Below are 18,811 nucleotides of genomic sequence, written 5' to 3' on the forward strand. Positions count from 1 at the left end.
TGTAAGTACTCGAGCCGGTCCTTGAGCGCGCCCAGCAACGGCGGGCCGTGCTCGCCCGGCACCTTCCGCAGCGGCAGCCGACGCTTCGGCGACAGCACCTCGTGCCGGTCCGTCGCGGACGCGGACGCCCGCGTCTGCCGCACGCGCTCGGCGCGGAGAAGGAGAGCTGGTGGACCGCCGTCGGCATTTGCGTTGATCCGAGCGAGAGCTGCTACAGAGGGAAGTGCTACGGCGCGAGTACTTGAGCCAAGTCCACACGGCGGCTGCTGCTGCTTGTGGTGTGCCGTGTGCTGGAGCGTGGGAGCGAGAGGGGCGTCACGCGGGCCCCTCCCAAACGGCGCAGTCGGCGTCCGACGACGAGCTCATGGCGGCGGTCGCGACACTCGCCCACGCCAGCGACCTCCTCGGCAGCGACGACGAACAGGGAGAAGCAGAGAGGAGGGAGGGAGGCGGGTGGCTTGGTCCGACCAGGTGGGGGAAGCTCTTTTAATAACTGGCAATTTTGCAAAAAAAAAAACCTGCATAGCTGACTATTCAAGCGAGCAAGCGCATGTGGCAGTCAGCACACAGTTGGCAGCCGTTGACCAAGGCCAGCTCAGCGCGTACGTATAGAAAATCGTATAATGGACCAGACCGTAGATGACCCCTAGAACAAGTTTGGTGACCGTAATGCGGGTATTTGTAACCATAGGAACTAAAGCTAACGCCAGTGCAAGTTTGATGACTTGTAGTGATTTTTTCTCTTTCCTGATTGTATAATCATGCCCCATGGTCTACACTGCGCTTTCGCGGCACGGCTTGTTGTCGTGTCATATGTACTTTGAGCTAGAATTTCCATTGCACTAATCGATTGTTACTCACCCACAGAGATCTGGTAAGAAATTGGGTTTCATCATGGAGCAGGATACCCTGCTGGCTTCTTCCCAGCAAGCGAAGCTACCCTTGGCTCTGTTTACTTTTGAAAGCAACAAGAAGAAGCAGCTCCTGTTTGACCCCTCCACCAAGAAGATCCGTCGCATAATCAGCGCAGCGTTCGCAGATGCCACCTGCGTGTTTGAGAATGGCGGGTGGCTGCTCATGCTCCAGCACAAGCAACATGGTTTCCAGGAGCAGCAAGAGCAGACCATCTTCCTTGTGCATGCCAACACCGGCAGGCGGCTGGAGCTGCCGGCGTGCCCTTCTGTCATTGACGGGCTCTTCGTTTTCTACGTCGGCTCCAGTGAGGTGCCTCTGGTCGTCGTGTGCATTGAGACCATCTCCGGGGTTCCGACCGTCCATGTTGCCTGCCCTGGGGACATATACTGGAGCGTCTACAAGAACACTGAGGATGGCTCCCACCTACGGCTGGATCCACACAGACGCATCAAGTGCACGCTTATTATTGATGTCGTCTTGCTCGGGAAGCAGGCCGTCTGCGTCGACTACCATGGGAAGATCCTGATCTTCGATGTCACGGAGATGAGCTGGAGGAGGACCGCTCTTTCTAAGGGGTGAAACGAAAGGGATGCCCACTTCCTGGTGGCATCCGGTGAAAAAGTTGTGCTCATCTCGTGTCGTCGCTTTCGTGGACGCTTCTGTGATTTCAAGTTCTTCAAGCTGGATGTTGAAGCACTGGAGTGGTCACCTCTAGACAGCGGCGAATCCAAGGGGCAGGCTTGGATGGGCTCAAGCCTGCCCTCCAAAATCGAACAATTTTTTTTATTACTACTCATCAGTGCAGCCCAGCCCAGCCCAAAAAACACAGGCCCATATCTCGTCCTGGTCATCAGCTCTCGCCCACCAATTCCAGCGTGCGTGCAACACATCTCGACGCCTCACCCATCCCAGCCGCATCGCAACCCTAGCCGCCGCCGGAGCAGGCCGCGACGCCGCCCACGGGGAGCAGGACGACACGCCGCGACGCCGCCCACGGACGCCGCCGGAGCCAGCTAGGGCGGACTGCCGGAGCCCTGCGTCAGGGGCTCGGCTGCTCGGGGCGTCCAGAAGGCAGAGGAGGCTGGGAGCGCGCCGGCTCATCAGGTCCCCAACCCCAACGCATTTGACTAACGGAGCCCGGAGGTTGTTTTTCCTCTTAAGTCTTAACCAATGCCAGCTCCTACTATTGGCTTTTTTTGCAGAATTCCAGTAGCATATTTAGCTTGCTCAGTTTAGTTCTAGACTCTATTTACAATCATTGAATTTTTTTTTATGTTTGTTTGTAGAAATGAAAAGGAAGGCTTTGCACAGTTGGTTTGCAAGTAGTTCGAACACCCCCCATGTTGTTGTTCCTGAACCTGAAGCAACCCAAATTCCAAACTTGGACCCCCTTATTCGAACAAATCTGAGCAATAATCCCCCAATCGATGAGAATAATACACCCCCCCCCCCTTCAAACGAGAGCAGCAACCCCCCAATTGATGAGAGCATAAACCAACCACAAACAACAAGGCTTCTTATCCAAGAATTTCACCCAAGTCAAATTTTTGGTGATCCGGCAGATCGAATACCAATAGAAGATTATGCCCCTGATATTCAAAGTGAAGTTAGAAGAGCTTATTTGTTGAAAGGAAGAAACAAAGCTCAAGGGCATAATTTTGAAATCACATTGGATGGTACAATCCGGAGATCTTTTCAACAACAATTGCTGATTTCTTCAATTATCTCCCCTTGATAGAGACCCAGGTGGGTTCTTCTTGCAAGAGAAAAGATGCATTACTTGCAAAGCATCATGATGATTTGATGAAATTGATGGAGCATGGTAAGATCTTAGCTGGAACTGGGTTACACTAGTAGAAAACTGGGCTTTGGTTACAGGGCAATATTCACATTAGTCCCGGTTCAGTCACGAACCGGGACTAATGTGAGCATTGGTCCCGGTTCGTGCGGCCAGGGGCCTGCCGGGCCTTGTGGGGGCATTGGTCCCGGTTCGTCCGGCCCCTTTGGTCCCGGTTGGTGGGACAAACCGGGACCAATGGGCCACGCTCCTGGCCCACCACCCTTTAGTCCCGGTTCATACCACAAACCGGGACTAAAGGCTGGTCCTAGTTGCGGCCAGTGTTTAGTCCCACCTCGCCAACCGAAGGGCGCTCACACCAGTTTATAAGCCCGTCCCTCTCTGCCTTGTTGAGCTTCTCTTAAAGTGAAAATAGATGCCCTTATACAGGGAATTTGACCTAAATTCACAGTAAATTTCATAGAAATTTATTATGAATTTAGGTTTAATTTTCTCTATAAGCGCATCTATGTTCATTTTTTTTATATTCATAAAATAAATAAACCTTAATAAAATAAATAAAACTAAATAAACCTTAATAAATAAAATAAAATAAACTATAGTAACTACAATAAATAAACCTTAATAAATTAAGTAAAAATAGCAGCAGTAAAATAAATAAAAATAGCAGCAGTAAAATAAATAAAAATAAAATAATTAAAGTAAAATACATAAGTAATTAGAAATAAAATAAATAAGTTTTTTGTTGTAAGTAGAAACAAAACAAAACAAATAAATCAAAAGAGGAAAAAACAGAGGAAAAAAATTATGCCACCTACTAAGCCACCACGGCCTGAATACGACTAGAAACCCATCCATGGGCCAGGATTCAGGCCCGCAAAAGGCCCAGTAGGCCCCACAGGCAGAGAGAATAGTTAGGCCCGAAAACCTGCAGTTGAGAGGAGTTCGAGAGGGTGGGCGCAGCAGCGCTTATAAACCACTCTCGAGCTCTCTCAACTAGCGAGGTGGGACTAAACTTTTGACGCGGGGCAGCACAAGGCCTTTGGTCCCGGTTGGTACCACCAACCGGGACTAAAGGGGGCATTGGTCCCGGTTCGTGGCACCAACCGGGACCAAAGGCCTTTAGTCCCGGTTGGTGCCACGAACCTGGACCACTGAGTTTCCTATATATACCCCATCGCCACAGCAGAGCACTCCATAGTGCTCTGTTTTTTCTGGCCGGCGAGGGGAGGGCATTTGGGTGCTCTAGCTCAACTCCTATGCACATGAGGTGTTCGATGAAATGTCTGAGCCACACTAGTTAATCTTTGTCCTCTCGAAACTCGACCTCCGAGCTCCATTTTCCCCGAGATTTGTCTAGGTTTAGCGGTCCGTCACGTCCCGTCCACGTCTTCACCGCCGTTGATCGCCCGCGCCGATCTCGTCGCCAGCACCACCGTGGTGAGCCTCTTGTTCTTATCTTCTTTCTGAAAGGAAAAATTCTTACTTTAGATAGTTACTTGTCTAATTTTGTTACTTTTATTATTCCTTCTTATTACATAGTGCGATGGTTTTGGTATCCGCCCCCGTCGGCCCTCGTCCTGTCTATGATTCGGATGTGGTATATATTATCTTTTTATAACTATTTGGTTCATTTATTGTTTATGACAAATATACCGACCAACGTGACATAGATTTTATTTATCTATGAGGTGGTTGAACCGGAAATTCTAACCGACCCTATTGTCGAGAGGTTAAATTTAGTTGAAGAAGAAAACAATTATTTGAAGGAAAAAATAAAACAAATTGAGGAGGAGAAGATGATATTGGAGTTGCATGTTGCGGATGCCGTCGATGATCACAAGATCAAGATGGATGCAATGCGCTTGAAGATTAGAAAGATTAGAAAATATGCCATTCATACCGAGGCTTGGTATCATTATGCCGTTGGACAATTGTTACCTTGGTTGCGATTATGATCGCATTTGTTTTCGCATTGAAATGTTTTACATAGTTTCAATGTATGGTTTAATTAATTAGATGCTCTGGAGAGCTATATATATGTTGTTAGATGAGAACTATGTATGTACTTTGGTTTTAATGTGATGATGAACTTCTATTAATTTGGTCACTTAATTATCTATTCATGATGTTCTGTAATGGTTTTTGACACACTTAATTATATATAATGCACGCAGATGAACCGGCAATGGATGTACGGTGACAGACACACCTCCGAGTACATTAAGGGCGTGCATGATTATCTCGAAGTGGCTGAGGCAAACAAGCAGAATGGTTTTATGTGTTGTCCATGCCCTATATGTGGGAATACGAAGTCTTACTCTGACCGGAAAATCCTTCACACCCACCTGCTTTACAAGGGTTTCATGCCACACTATAATGTTTGGACGAGGCACGGAGAAATAGGGCTTATGATGGAAGACGGCGAAGAAGAAGAGGACGATGACAACTATGTGCCCCCTGAATACGGTGATGCTGCAACGGGGGAAGCTGCTGAAGATCAAGAGGAACCAGACGATGTGCCCAATGATGCTGCAAGGGGGGAAGCTGCTGAAGATCAAGAGGAACCAGTGCCCGATGATGATGATCTCCGCCGGGTCATAGTCGATGCAAGGACGCAATGCGAAAGTCAAAAGGAGAAGCTGAAGTTCGATCGCATGTTAGAGGATCACAAAAAGGGTTGTACCCCAATTGCGAAGATGGCAACACAAAGCTCGGTACCGTACTGGAATTGCTGCAGTGGAAGGCAGAGAATGCTGTGCCTGACAAAGGATTTGAGAAGCTATTGAAAATATTGAAGAAGAAGCTTCCAAAGGATAACGAATTGCCCGACAGTACATACGCAGCAAAGAAGGTCGTATGCCCTCTAGGATTGGAGGTGCAGAAGATACATGCATGCCCTAATGACTGCATCCTCTACCGCGGTGCGTACAAGGATCTGAACGCATGCCCGGTATGCGGTGCATTGCGGTATAAGATCAGACGAGATGACCCTGGTGATGTTGACGGCGAGCCCCCTAGGAAGAGGGTTCCTGCGAAGGTGATGTGGTATGCTCCTATAATACCACGGTTGAAACGTCTGTTCAGAAACGAAGAGCATGCCAAGTTGATGCGATGGCACAGTGAGGACCGTAAGAAAGACGGGAAGTTGAGAGCACCCGCTGACAGGTCGCAGTGGAGAAAAATCGAGAGAAAGTACTGGGCTGAGTTTGCAGCTGACCCAAGGAACGTATGGTTTGGTTTAAGCGCGGATGGCATTAATCCTTTCGGGGAGCAGAGCAGCAATCACAGCACCTGGCCCGTGACTCTATGTATGTATAACCTTCCTCCTTGGATGTGCATGAAGCGGAAGTTCATTATGATGCCAGTTCTCATCCAAGGCCCTAAGCAACCCGGCAACGACATTGATGTGTACCTAAGGCCATTAGTTGAAGAACTTTTACAGCTGTGGAATGGAAACGGTGTACGTACGTGGGATGAGCACAAACAGGAGGAATTTAACCTGCACGTGTTGCTGTTTGTAACCATCAATGATTGGCCCGCTCTCAGTAACCTTTCAGGACAGACAAACAAGGGATACCACGCATGCACGCACTGTTTAGATGACACTGAAAGTATATACCTGGACAAAAGCAGGAAGAATGTGTACCTGGGCCATCGTCGATTTCTTCCGACCAACCATCAATGTCGAAAGAAAGGCAAGCATTTCAAAGGCGAGGCAGATCACCGGAAGAAGCCCGCCATGCGTACCGGTGATCACGTACTTGCTATGGTCAATGATTTACACGTAATCTTTGGAAAGGGTCCCGGCGGACTAGCTGTTCCGAATGACGCTGAGGGACACGCACCCATGTGGAAGAAGAAATCTATATTTTGGGACCTACCCTACTGGAAAGAGCTAGAGGTCCGCTCTTCAATCGACGTGATGCACGTGACGAAGAACCTTTGCGTGAACCTACTAGGCTTCTTGGGCGTGTATGGGAAGACAAAAGATACACCTGATGCACGGGAGGACCTGCAACGTTTGCACGAAAAAGACGGCATGCCTCCGAAGCAGTATGAAGGTCCTGCCAGCTACGCTCTTACGAAAGAAGAGAAAGAAATCTTCTTTGAATGCCTGCTCAGTATGAAGGTCCCGACTGGCTTCTCGTCGAATATAAAGAGAATAATAAATATGCCAGAGAAAAAGTTCCAGAACCTAAAGTCTCATGACTGCCACGTGATTATGACGCAACTGCTTTCGGTTGCATTGAGGGGACTTCTACCGAAAAACGTCTGATTAGCCATTGTGAAGCTATGTGCATTCCTCAATGCAATCTCTCAGAAGGTGATCGATCCAGAAATCATACCAAGGCTAAGGAGTGATGTGGCGCAATGTCTTGTCAGTTTCGAGCTGGTGTTCCCACCATCCTTCTTCAATATCATGACGCACGTCCTAGTTCATCTAGTCGACGAGATTGTCATTCTGGGGCCCGTATTTCTACACAATATGTTCCCCTTTGAGAGGTTCATGGGAGTCCTAAAGAAATATGTCCGTAACTGCGCTAGGCCAGAAGGAAGCATCTCCATGGGCCATCAAACAGAGGATGTCATTGGGTTTTGTGTTGACTTCATTCCTGGCCTTAAGAAGATAGGTCTCCCTAAATCGCGGTATGAGGGGAGACTAACTGGAAAAGGCACGCTTGGAGGGGACTCAATAATATGCAGGGACGGATATTCTTGGTCTCAAGCACACTACACAGTTCTACAGAACTCTACCTTGGTGACCCCGTATGTCAATGAACACAAGAACAGTCTGCGCTCCAAACACCTGGAGCAGTGTGACGACTGGATTACATGTGAACACATCAGGACTTTCAGCAGTTGGTTGGAAACGCGTCTCAGAGGTGACACCACTGTTTGTGATGAGTTGTACTCGTTGTCCAGGGGACCATCTTCGACTGTATGACTTACAAAGGATACGAGATAAATGGGAATACATTTTACACGATCGCCCAAGATCAAAAGAGCACCAACCAAAACAGCGGTGTCCTCTTTGATGCAGCAACCGAGAGGGGAAAGGACACATATTATGGTTACATAATGGACATATGGGAACTTGACTACGGACATGATTTTAAGGTCCCTTTGTTTAAGTGCAAATGGGTCAATCTGTCAGGAGGCGGGGTACAGGTAGACCCACAGTACGGAATGACAACAGTGGATCTGAACAATCTTGGGTACACTGACGAACCGTTCGTCCTAGCCAATGATGTGGCACAGGTTATCTATGCGAAGGACATGTCTACCAGACCGAGGAAAAGATAAGGAAGCGAATACATCATACGATGAGCCAAAGCGCCACATAGTTGTTTCAGGAAAAAGGGACATTGTGGGAGTGGAGGGCAAGACAGACATGTCTGAAGATTATGAAAAGTTTCATGAAATTCCTCCCTTCAAAGTCAAGGCTGACCCAAGCATCCTGATAAACGATGAAGATTATCCATGGTTACGGCGCAATAAGCAAATAACACAAGCGAAGAAAAAGTGAAGACTTTCTCCCGCAACTATTATGATGATACCATGCCAACTTTGTAATAGACGAGTATGATACCATTGTCTGTTTTGTACAAGAAGTGCATCTAGTTTTTGCCGTAACCCTCTCAACTTTCTTGCACATGCTATGTGGACGAAATGATGATACCATGCCAACTTTCAACCTTTTCAGAGTTCATTTGAAATGCTTTTCAAATTTAGGGGCTTATAGCTCAAAATAATTAGTAAATGCATGAAAAATAACAGGCCAAAAATTAAAAATTATGCCACCTACTGGGCCACCACGGCCTGAATACGATTAGAAACCCATCCATGGGCCAGGATTCAGGCCCGCAGAAGGCCCAGTAGGCCCACAGGCATGTACAGAGAGGTTAGGCCCGTAAGCCTGCTTTAGAGAGGAGCTCGACAGCTCAGGCGCACCGCATCTTATAAACAGGTGCGGCTCTCTCTTAGCTAGCGAGGTGGGACTAAACTCACCACCACGCCGTTGTGCAATGCCATTGGTCCCGGTTGGTGGCACGAACCGGGACCAATTCCACCCTTTGGTCCCTGTTGGTGTCACGAACCGGTACTAATGAGGCTGTGGCCCCACGAGCACCTTTAGTACCTGTTCGTGGCACGAACCGGTACTAGAGTTTCTTACTAAGCAGTTTTTTAGTCCCACCTCGCTAGCTGAGAGGCACTAGGAGCGGTTTATAAGCCCTGAGTGCAGAGACGATGAAGAAGAGGCGCAATGCTCACGTTGCTTAGCTTCAAGCCTTGAGGAATAAGGTAGACTGCATCGAGCTATGTGCAGTGCAGTCTACACTATTCCGAAAGGCTTGAAGCAAATCAACGAGCATTGCGCCTCTTTTTTATTTTTAATAACTTATTACAACTCCGGACTTCTTGTGTTCCGGCAAAATAAAATAAACTTTAATAAAATTTATGAAACTAAAATTAACAAAGTATTTTCTGTTCAAAACATTATAAGAAACCTCTATTACTATTGAAACTAAAATCATATAAAATTGATGCAACTAAAATTATCGAAGTATTTTCTGTTCAAAATCATTAAAAGCAAAAAGAATTTTCATAAAGAACTTTTTTTGATAGAAACTTTAATAGCAAAAAGAATTATCATAAAGTAAAATAAATAAGTAATTAGAAACAAAATAAAATAAAATAAATAAGTTTTTTGTTGTAAGTAGAAACAAAACAAAATAAATATAGCAAAAAAGAAAACAAAAAAACTAAATACAGCAAAAAGAATTTTCATAAAGAACTAATGGCACTAATAGAAAGTTTATATTTTTTCTAAAACTAATGGCACTAACAGACAGTTTATAATTTTGCTGACCTAAAAGCAAAAAGATTTAAAAAATAAAGCAAAAAACAAAAGAAAATAAATAATGCAAAAAACAAAACAAAAAAACTGAGGAAAAAAACTATTTTTATAGTAAAGTTAATCACAAACTTGTGATTCACACAAATTTCATAGAATTCAAATTTTAACTATTTAAATTTGAAAACTAATGGCACTAACAGAAAGTTTATAAATTTTCTGACCTAAAAGCACAAAGAATTAAAAAATAAAGCAAAAAACAAAAGAAAATAAATAATGCAAAAAACAGAACCAAAAAACTGGAAAAAAAATTAAAAAAAACTGCCACCTATTGGGCCACCACGGCCTGAATACGACTAGAAACCCAACCTGGGCCAGGATTCAGGCCCACAGAAGGCCCAATAGGCCCACAGACAGCACAGTGTGACATTAGGCCCGTAAGCCTGCATTTGAGAGGAGCTCGAGAGGGCAGCCGCAGTGGGGCTTATAAACCACTCCGAGCCCCTCTCAACTAGCGAGGTGGGACTAAACTTTTGGCCGCGGGCAGCGCAAGGCCTTTGGTCCCGGTTGGTGGCACCAACTGGGACTAAAGGGGGCATTGGTACCGGTTCGTGGCACCAACCGGGACCAATGCCCCCCCTTTAGTCCCGGTTGGTGCCACCAACCAGGACCAAAGGCCGCCGCTTCCCGCCCTTTGCGCTGCTGAAAAGGGACCTTTGGTCCCGGTTGGTGGCACCAACCGGGACTAAAGGGTGGCATTGGTCCCGGTTGGTGCCACGAACCGGGACCAATGCCCTTGCTATATAACCAGGACTTGTGAAAATTTCACATCTCCCTCGCCTCCCTCGCCAGTTGCCCCCGCCGCCAGGCTGCCCAAATCGCTCGCGCGCTCCTCGTCGACGTCGCCGCCGCCGGCCGCCATCCCCGTCTCCCCGTGCCCCTGCCCCGCGCCCGAGCACGCACGGCCGCGCCCCTGCGCCCCGGCCCGCCCCACCATTGTCGTCGTCGCCGGTGCCCGCCTCCACTGCCGCCCCTGCCTCGACGCAGCCCCTCCTCCCCGTTCGGTCCGGCTCCGGCGACCCCCTTTCCTCCCTGTCCCCTCGATCCTCTTAATATAATTTTTTCATATAATTTTTTTCATATGCATATGTTGATTATATGGATGGATGGATGATGTATATGTTCATTATATGGATGGATGGATGATGTATGCTTTTTTTTCATATAATTTTTTTAGGCAGATTTTTAGAATTTTTTGTGTATGTATGTTATGTTTATATGTATGTATGTATGTTTATATTCAAAGCATATGCAAAGAAAATGTATGAATGGTCATATGCAAAGAAAAATGTATGTATGGTCATATGCAAAGAAAATGTATGTATGTATGTTCATATGAAAGAAAAATGTATGTATGTATGTTCATATGCATATGCAAAGAAAATGTATGTTCATATATATGATGATATGTTCATATAAAAAGGAAAATAAGAAGAGGAAGAAAGGAGAAGAAGAGGAGAGGAAGAAGAGGAGAAATAAATAAGAAGAGGAAAAAAGAAGAAAAAGAAGAGGAGAAGAAGAAAGGAATAGAAGACAAGAAGAAAAATAGAAAAAATTCTATTTTTTCTTCTTCTCTCCTCTATTCCTTTCTTCTTCTCCTCTTTTTTTCTTCTTTTTTTTTCTTCGATCTTCTCCTCTATTCCTTTTCTTCTTCTCCTCTTTTTATTTCTTCTTCGTTTTCTTATGTTTTATCGGGTCTATCGTCGTCGATATACCCCTCTCCCGATAACTTCAACACGAGGGGGGGTCGATATACCCCCTCCCCGCCGATAATATTATTTTCCCATGTACGTATGTCGTCGTTGTCGATATAACCCCCTCCCGATAACTTCAACACGTGGGGGGGGTCGATATACCCCCTCCCCGATAGCATTATTTTCCCATGTATGTATGTCGTCGTTGTCGATATATATAACTCCCTCCCAGATAACTTCGACATGATGGACGGTCGATATTTATACCCCCTATCGACCGTGATAACTTATACCACGGGAGCACCCCCCCGGCCCTCTCGCTCGACCAAAACTCTCGAGGACACCCAAACCCTAGAAAAAAACGATGTCGGTATCCTACCCCCTCCCGCCGCGCCCCTACCCTTGAAGCGTTGCCTAGGCCACCCCAAACCCGGAATAAGCTAGGTCTACGTTTGCACTAATATATCCACCTGCTGTCATGTTTGTGTAATAATTGCCATGTTGTAATATTTGCAGAAACAATGGAGCACGGACGAGATGAGCAAGCAGAAGATGTGTTGGGGGACATAATCTTAGCCGGAGGTGATATCTTGTCGTATCTTAACGACAATGATGGTCTGGAAGAACAGGGTGAAGAAGCAGACTACGGTGATTGAAGGGTGGAGGAGGAAAGACATGATTATGATGGCTCCGGTGACCCAATGCTGGTGCAAGAACGAGCCCGTGGTGACGGCTCCGGTGACGAACAGAGTCCGGCCAGGTAAATATATTAGTTAAGCCTGTGCTGACTAGCTAATTGATGCATTCATTGTTTTGGTGTGTACACATATTAATTAACACTCGTCTTTCTTCTTTTTTCTAGCCCTCCGGATCGAGCACAACTGCGGTAAAGAGACGAGGCCCGAAGAGAAAGTTGCGCTCGGATGAAAGGTTTGAGATCACAGCAATCGCGCGCGACGGCCAACCGATTGAACCCATCCGGACAAAGGATGCATTTGCTGCTCAGTGCGGGGTTCTAGTTAGGGACAAGATCGCGATCAGCATCCACCAATGGTATAAGCCTAAGAAGGAAGACCCTGAGGTGTCTTATGTCAATGATATGCAGAAAGATGATCTTTGGACTGAGCTGAAGGCAAATTTCACCCTACCGCCAGAGGAGGATCCGGAGAAGCCAGTTATAGAGCAATTAATCAAGTCTCATGCTCTTAAGAAGATGGCAGACCTATTCAGGAGGTGGAAGAATGAGCTGAAAACGTTTGTCGACAAAGAAGAGACACCAGAATTCATCGGCCGGTATGAGAAGATCAGAGATCACTGGCCCGCATTTGTGGCCCACAAGACATCGGAAAAGAGTAAGAAGATGTCAGCGACAAACAAGAAGAATGCTGCGAAGAAGAAGCTTCACCATCGCACGGGGTCAGGTGGTTACCTCAAAGCCCGACCTAAGTGGTCCAAGGCTGAGAATGATCTGCTTGAAAAAGGGATCGAACCACAGACAATGAACTGGACAGACCGTTGCCGGACTTGGTTCTTCGGGGCTGGCGGAACCTTGGACCCTGTATCAGGGAGGTGCGTTTGGACGAACGAGCTTTTGAGAATACCAGTCAAGAAGATTCAGCAATATATCGATGCAGTGCAGGAAGGGACGTTCGATCCAGACAGAGAGAACGACGAGCTCACAATGGCCCTCGGGAATCCTGAGCACCCTGGACGGACACGAGGCACGCCAGGCTCCGTTCCGTGGAAGGCTGGTTTTTCGGACGCGGGCGGTTACAAAAGCCAGGAGAGGAGGGAAAAAGTGGAGCAGATCCAAATTCAGAAGCTGCACGAAAGGGTTCAAGCGCTAGAGGAACGAGACGGCAATCGACATGCCGAAACTGCCCCCGAAGCTACACCGCCATCTCAGCGGAGAAGCAGTGTGGCTTCCACCGAGCTGCTTCAACTGGAGCATGTGGCTCCTGCTAGCTACCCCATGGATGCTATCACGGAGTCTCAACATTGCCACCTTATGGCGGAATGGCAGAACATCAAAGTCAAGGCGGCTTTTGGCTCTGTTTTACCTCCTGAACCCGGCGCAACCTACCACTGCCGGTCGATTCCAGAAGGATATGCTAGGGTGATGGTGGATGAAATAACGGAGGGATTTGAGGAGCTCCAGCTTGACCACCCTACCGGTGAAGGGGAGACTCGGCTGGGTTCTGCTCTGAAGACTCCATGCCTATGGCGGAAGGAGCTCATCAAGCTTCCGAACTGGACGGCTCCGGCGAGTAAGGGCACTCCGCCTCCTCCTCCGCCTCCTCCTCCGGCGAGTGATCAGGGCACTCAGCCTCCTTCTCCGGCGCGTGACGGCACTCCGCCTCCTTCTCCGCCAGCGCCGGCGCGCCAGAGCAGCCAGCCTCCTCCTTCTCCGCCTCGTCAGCAAGGGCGGAAGAGACCCGCCGCCGCTACGATTGCTCCGGCGCGTCGTAGTCCTTCTCCTCCGCCTCGTAAGCAAGGAAAGAAGATAGCCGCAGCCGCTCCGTCTGCTCTGCCGGCGTCTAGCAGTACAGCTGCCAGAGGCGGGAGGCAATACAGATTCTGTCCTTCTCTGAAGACTCCAGAGAAGTTACCATACGAGAGGACCGAGGAGGAAACCAGGAAGATCGTGCGAGCCGAAGTGACAAACTTCTTTGAAGGGGTGAAAGCAAAGAAACATCCACCTCCGGAGGAGAAGGTAGATCCGGTGAAAGCAAAGCGCTCTCTGGCTGCCCTGTCAAAACCACCAAAGTCTCCGCCGAGAGGCAACTATGAGCGCATTTTTGCAAAGACATATGCCGAAGCGGAGCGGTCGGGAAGTACTGTCAGTGATAAAAGGTTAAAAGAACGACGAGCTGGGAAAAAATTGCCCAGCTCGGCGAACAAGCGAACCAATCGTGCCCCCCGCTCAAGGTGTCAAAAGACATCGTCGCTAATGATCCGAGTATGGTGCCCGGTTATAGCAATCTTGGAGATTACCTGCCTGACGATGTACATTATGAAATCATGGAGGTGGACGAACACAAATACCATTACGGGAAGCCTCTCGTCAAAGATGAAAGATCTCTAACAACGATGATGCGAAGACTACATGATTGGTACATGAAAACCTGCAGAGAGTCTGATGGGATGGATACTTTGACGCTGAGAGTTAAACCGGAGCATGACCTCATTGGAATTGATCTGCTGAATGTTCCATTTGAGGATTTCTTCCAGTTTTACAATCAAAAGGCCCTCGATAAAACAACGATCACTTGCTACTGTCTGTAAGTAGTACTACTTCTGTCATTAAGTCTCTCTATATAGGTCAGCTCTTTCATTGCATGTATTTATACTTATCCTCACTATATTATGCAGATTGAAGATCGCCGAATTGAAGAAAAGACAAATCGGTCATATTGGGTTCATTAACACAAATCTCATAGATGCATATACGGTTGAAAAACATCCCAAAGAAGCCGAGGCCAACTTGCTACAATCGTTGGTATTAAATCAAAACAAAGATATAATACTCTTTCCTTACAACTTCAAGTGAGTGTTACTGTCTTGTGCATATTCGGTTTCCCTTATTAGTCCAGGTTATGGTAATGTAATTGATGACTTATGCATGCATGCGCAGCTTCCACTATATTCTCCTAGAGATTAAGCTTGAGCAGGGAGTAGTAACCGTCTTAGACTCGAGACGAAAAGATCCCCAGGACTATGCGAACATGACTCAAATGCTCGAGAAGTAAGTTAAATCGATCATTATCCACCATATCAGCAACTTTGTTCATTTCCTGATATCAAGTAATTGTTTTCTTTGTCTGGCAGGGTTTGGAGAAAATTCACCTCAAAAGCTCCGGGACTGCCGAAGAAGCTGCAATTTAATCACCCGAAAGTAAGTACTATAGTAGCATGTTCCGCGCATCTCCTAGTGATTCAAGCGCTAGTTTCATCAATACCATTTAGAATGCTTGCTTATCAGTTTGATTGACCTTTATTTCTTGTAAAGTGGTTGTGGCAGGAACCCGGGAATAATTACTGTGGATACTACGTTTGCGAGTCCATCCGCTACACGACCTGTGAGCGGGGCTACACTGAAGAACAATATGAAGTGCGTAAGCAATAATATTCACAATTTTATTTTATTACCATCATTTGTGTTCAGTTTCATTTATTCATATATATATGTATTGACCCCCTTCTTCAAATTAGATGTTTCGGAAGCGGGATGAACTCCTAGCACCAGATCGTATGCGAGGAATTCAAGAGGAATTGGCGCCATTCTTCCTTGACCACGTGATCGCTGAAAACGGAGAATACTATGTGGACCCTGTGTTCCTACAATTTAATTAGGAGATTGTATTGTAAGAGATAATTATTGTATATATGTAGCCGGTAGTGTCGGATAGATATACGAGAACTTGTTGTTCGACCAATATCTCGGAGAAGGAGAGGTGGTCGATATGACTTCTCTCTGTATGCATATGTTCATGACGATCTTTTGTTTCCTTCATTTGATTACTAGCTAGCGTGTCTACTCCCCTCCATACGTATATAGTACGTAGCGTCGACCAAGCACGGAGATAAGAGAGGACACTTCTCTCTATTAATTAGCTAGCTAACACAATACATGAAACACCTAAATTAACCCCCCAAAACCCCTAAACCACCCCCTTTAAAAAAAACAAAAACCTCAGCTCCTGCCAGCTGCTGACGCGTGGATGCCTATTGGTCCCGGTTAGTGACACCAACCGGGACAAAAGACCCTGCCTATTGGTCCCGGTTGGTGGCACCAACTGGGACCAAAGGCCCCCTGCCTGGGTTGGCAGCAGCGGCCACATGGAGGACCTTCTGTCCCGGTTTATGTAAGAACCGGGACTAAAAGGGGGAGCCATTAGTAACGACCCTTTAGTCCCGGTTCTCGAACCGGGACAAAAGGCCCTTACAAACCGGGGTAAAAGCCCCTTTTCCTACTAGTGTTACATCATGAAACTAACCTATGTAGACCAGGAGCTACTCGTTGGGGCTCACATCTTAGAACCTTGCTTCGTATTCACGCAATGTGGAATGCAGTAGTCGATGTGCTAGCGGATTAGGATAAAATTGCCTTTTTTTCTTCTTCTAAAAGGCATGGTAAAGTTTGAGCTTATTCGCACAAACGGATTAGGATAAAATTGCCTTTTTTTTTCTTCTAAAAGGCATTTAATTTACTCGTCTTTAACTTTGAGCCTCCCCTCCATTTTCTTTCTGGATTCGCCGCTGCCTCTAGATGACACAGAGCTTGATGGTTCCAGCTGGTTTCTGTACAGAGGCCGGTCCATCCTTGCGAGGGAGGAAGGCAAGAGGAGAGTCTACACCTTCTATCCAAGCCAGTGGGGTGGCTCGATGCCGATCGGCGCTGACAACTCGAGGAAGAGGAAGGTAGCCCATATGAAGTCATTGCCTTCCAGAGAGAAGTCGGTTACGAATATATTCATGCATGATTTAGAAGACGGCGTCGTCAGGACGTTTCTCCCGGCTTCAATTGTGACAGAGGAACGGCATTGGCTTCGGTCTAGTGTCTTTGGTGGACCATTTCAGTAATCGTATGTAACAAAATATGTTGTCTCAAGTTACATTACGAAACTTGAGTGCCAACACAAACGTGCAAATAGGAAGATTTTATTGTTTTGCTTTGGAAAAGCAGGTTCAACAACATTGATTGATGTACAATTACTCTTGTCACAAGTTCACAAAGTCTTGCAAGCTGCAAAATTAAGCAAGGCTGAGACAACCAACACAACCAAAGATTACATGTGGCACGCATGCTTCACTAATCATGTTGCTAGACCAACCACCATCAAATCCTGTATATCATCTCAAGTGGATGCACCCAAAGGCCAGAGACTCCCCTTTCTCTACACGCTGAAGTGAAGAACCTTGTAGATAACCTACAAAAAAGTTGAAAACTTCAATCATGTTTAAAACAAAAATCATCACTACGGCACTTCCAAATTGGATGCAAATGCCGGAAATGAAATCAAACCTTCTGATAAAAACTGTCATTCTATTGACTATCTTTGTATGCGATTTTCAAAGGTAAAGCGAGAAGGGAGAATACATGAACATCAGCAGAAGGAAAGATGGTCCGGACCTCCACCGGGAATCTTGAAAGTCAACACTGATGGTGCCTTCCGATCCTGAAGGAATCAAATTCTGAAGTTTGGGGCTTTGTTATCAGGAACAATTTTAGTGTGGTAATAGCAGCTGGAGCAGGAAATTTGGAACAAGTCTCATACGCCCTTCATTCGGAGGCGTTGGCAATGTTGCATGCCGTTAACACAGCCATCCAGATGGGTTGCCACTGAGTGATTGTGAAAACTAACTTTGTGCAACTGAAGACAGCGGTGATCAATGAAGACTATGATCTTTCTGCATTAGGGGCTATCTTCAAAGATATTAAGTTTCAACTAAGAGTGGATTTCAATGATGTAATTGTTGTATCTTATCCTCGGACTTGTAATTTAGTTGCACATTGTTTAGCTGCGTATGATGCTAAACTAGGAGCTGGCAAATGCGAGATTTGGCTCGGCCAGTATCCAGACCTTGTAAATGACGCTGTTGTTGGCGACTTGTCCAGCCCTTGTACTTAATGGAATGCATCGTGTTCCCTTAAAAAAATGGATGCACATATAGCGCACACATCCACCCGGATTTGCCCTAATCTTTCGGTTTAGCCTAGCTAACTAATTACTGATGAACATCCTTTATAACACTAAACTCCCTAATTTTAAAGAGCCCACAATCAATTGAGATTACCAATTAGAATTGGTTCACCCGATTTTGACCGAGCCACCAATTTCTCAAAGCTCCGTCATTCAATTTCTTTATACTATACAGTGTGCTTCCTAATTTTTAAGGCCTCGCAATTAATGAGTTATTCAATTTAGAATTGGATCATCCGATTTGACCGGGTCAACAATTTATCAAGCTCTTCCATTCAAATCTATTTAGTCACTATGGTCCCAAAATTTGAAGCTCTATCATTCAATTGAGACATTCAATTTTGATTTGGTTTATGATTTTGACTGGGCCAACGATTTTTCAAATCAATAAGCAACAACCGACTTATAAAAACATATCAATCCCACGCACCCTTGCATCACCTAGAAAAAAAAGTGTCACCGTATGATATTATAGTATCAATATAGTACATGCAACCACCAATACAGAAAATTCCCCACATAAATATAGGTTAGTTAGCGGATAACAAAGAATCACATCACGGAAGACACACCTAATCACCTCATTATATAAATAAAAATAAAACACACTCTATCATCTTCCAAACCCGCCAAACTAAATATTCCATTAGTTATAAAATATAAGTGGTATTAGCTTTTTAGAAAATCAAATTTCTTTAACTTTGATCAAGTTCAGAGCAAAAATATCGACATCCACAATATTAAACAAAAATGGTATGGAAATTCATTTTGTGATGAATCA

General features: G+C 46.0%; 1 pseudogene; it reads left to right on the forward strand.

The window, feature by feature from the left end:
• Positions 1 to 894: 894 nt before the first annotated feature.
• LOC109774740 (uncharacterized) lies at positions 895 to 16,909 on the forward strand (annotated as a pseudogene).
• Positions 16,910 to 18,811: the final 1,902 nt, after the last annotated feature.

The sequence above is a fragment of the Aegilops tauschii genome, chromosome 7, assembly GCF_002575655.3.
Source record: "Aegilops tauschii subsp. strangulata cultivar AL8/78 chromosome 7, Aet v6.0, whole genome shotgun sequence".
NCBI classification, from domain to species: domain Eukaryota; kingdom Viridiplantae; phylum Streptophyta; class Magnoliopsida; order Poales; family Poaceae; genus Aegilops; species Aegilops tauschii.